Source organism: Lolium rigidum, chromosome 1 (assembly GCF_022539505.1).
Source record: "Lolium rigidum isolate FL_2022 chromosome 1, APGP_CSIRO_Lrig_0.1, whole genome shotgun sequence".
NCBI classification, from domain to species: domain Eukaryota; kingdom Viridiplantae; phylum Streptophyta; class Magnoliopsida; order Poales; family Poaceae; genus Lolium; species Lolium rigidum.
In genome coordinates, this window is record NC_061508.1 from 301,753,198 (window position 1) to 301,756,135 (window position 2,938).

Consider the following 2,938-nt stretch of genomic DNA (forward strand, 5'->3'; position numbering starts at 1 on the left):
TATTTCTGGTTTTTATTTAATTAAACCTTGCCAAAACCTTTGGAGCAATTCACTCCCATTTTTATTGACTTGTGAGGTTAAAATCTCTTTTCTCACTAAAACCCTAGGACCATATTTTTGGACCCCTCCTTTTAATTCTTGTCTCCTCGAGGGAAACCATGATAGACCCGATGGCTTGATCCATTCCTAATGATGGTATAAACCCTCTAAGATCAACTTCTACTTGTTTTTGTTTGTGACTTTTCTCTCCCATATCTCAACCAAATTTTATTCTGAAAAATTCCCTATCCTTGTGCATATGGACCCATCTCATTTTCATCCTTGCCTTGACCATTATCACATGAGAGTGGACTTGCCAAAAATCTGAAAATGTGCCTAATGCAAGAAAGGGGTCAAGTAACCATGCCATTCACCCATTTCTTTCTTCTCTCTCTTTTCCTTCTCCGAATTTTTTTTTCTTCTCTCATGTGCCTCAATCCTTCTACTCCTCTTGCACATGTGAGTGTGGCCTTGCATGACACGAGCAAGGAAAGAAAATGGAGAGAAGAGAGAGTGGCCGGCTGGTTAGTGTGCATGTGACTCATGGACATGGTTCCATACACACCAAGCCAAACCTGGACCCCCCGCTTCCCCTCGCTATTTCCCCTCACCCCTGTACCTTCTCGGGTCGACCAGCCTCACCATCTTGTCACCATCCATCCCTTTTTGCTCTTGTCGCCTCTCTCTTGGAAACCCGCAAGGGAGACCACCTTCCCCTCTCCCCGTCCGCTGCGCCCGCACACGAAACCAACACACGTAGACGCTCACCACACCTCTCTCTCCCTCCCGGGCATCCCCATGCTCGTTTTCGGCACCACCGCCCCGTGACGACCCGGGTGGTGACCACGCGCGCCCGCTCACGGACACGGCCACACACTCGTCGCCTCAGGCATCTCCCGTCCCCCTGGACCCTGCACGATGGTGCAGGCGTGCACCACGCACGCACTCATGAACGGAAACGCGTTCGTTCGACCCGGCCTGGACGCCATCGTCCTCACCCCGTGCTCGTCGTTTCATCGAGCAGCTGGCGGGTTGACGTGACCTGACCGCGCCTGCCGTCTCCCTCGCGCTCCCGACGCCTGCGTCCCTCCAAAATCACTGCAGCACGGCCAGAACGCAGCGGCACCGCCCTTCTCCGCCAGTCCGTGGCCGCCGCTCCTTCTCCACCCACGCAAGAACGCGGTGCACCGTGCACCCGCTCGCCACATTAAAAAGGGCACCGGCACCCTCTGCTCTCCCCATTTCTTGACAATGCGCGTTCACCACCACTCTCCCTCCACCTCTCTGATTCACTCTCGAGCGGTGAGCGGCGCAGTTTCTTTCGGGCTCCCGCGTTCGCTGCCGACGCCGCCACGGATCGGTAGCCGTTGCCGTCGCTCCTCTCCACCGTTCCTTCCCTCTCTGTGCCATGTCTATCCCTCTCTGGAGACCCTAACGCTGCCCTTTTCTTGCTAGGATCCCGCCCGGTCGTCGCCTCCGTCGAGCCCCGTCGCCGTCGTCCACTTGTTGGCGTCGAGTCCGACCCCGACCACGAGCTCGTCCGCGACCTCGCCGTCGTCCAGCTGCCTGCATGCGCACCGCGCCCTGTCTAGGGGTGCCGCCGGCTACTGCTGCACCATCCTGAGCCTCGTGCCCGGCGTCCTCGAGCCCACGGTGGTCCGCCCGTCACCGTCGGCCGTCGCCCAACCGCTGCTGTTTCCGGCGCCTCGACCTCCGTCCGAGAGCGGCTCCTCCGCCGCGTCGAACGCGCCCGCTCCCGCCGGAATCCGCGCCCGAGGTGAGCACGCCAAGCTCCGCACGTTGCCGGGGTTTCCCCGTCCTCCCGCGTCGCGGGGAAGGAGATGCTCCTTCGCATGCATGCGGTCGACGCGGGCCCCGCAGGCCAACGTGGCCCGCCACGTCCCCGCATTCAAGCGGGATGGCCTTCCCGCGCAGCCGCAGCGCTGCTGGGCCGAATCTGGCCGAGCCCAGCAGCCCCGGCCCTCCTTTCCTTTTCCTTCCTTTTCTGTTCATATATTCCAGTAAATACTACGCTAGATTTTGAAATTCTGTAAATTCGTAGAGTACCCAAATTTGGTGATTCAAATTCCTGTGTGCTCAGAAACAAATTCCTAACCATAAAAAAATGCATGCATGTGGTGTAGTGCTGTAGGTCTGTGCTGGTGAAACAAAACCTAGAAAGTTACAGTATGTGCATTTTATTCAGTGTGTCCTTTCTGTAGAACCTTTTTGCATGAGGTTAACCTTGTGGTGAAGTAGAAGTGAATAGCTTTGTTTTGGCACTAGTCTCACATGCAGAAGCCTCCTGTATTTTGTTTGGTTAGCAAATTGAAATTGGACCAGAGAGCTCTTCACTGATTTTTAATTTGAAAACTATAAATGTTTTTGACACAAAACCAAGTGCTACTGGTAGATATATCTATAGGTTAATTTTGTGCCAAAGGAAATATTTTTCAGAGTTGTATTTTAATTATAATAATTTTATTACTGAAACAGTATACCTTTTCAGTATTTGATTTTTGTAAATTATTTTACAAATCAGAAAAATGCCAAACCAGTGGGGTTGGATCACATTTAACATTATCTATCCAGAGGTATGATTGGTTTTTGTTGGTGATGCTCTGATACTGATATGGCTAGCTAATTGTGTGCTCTGGTTTCTGTCTCATTTAAATTGTCTAAATTAAAAAAAAAACTATTTGCAAGTAATTCTGGTGCAAGTGTGTTATACATTTTGTTAGCTTTCAGTAGGTATGCTGCTTGCATTTTTGTGACTTACAGAAAGATTTAGGCCATTTAAATGGCTCCTAAGTCTTTTCTGGTTTTATAAAAATCATAACTTTTGTTTTTTAAAAAAAACCTTAAATTAGTGAATCCACTTCCAGTAGCTTGTTATTGT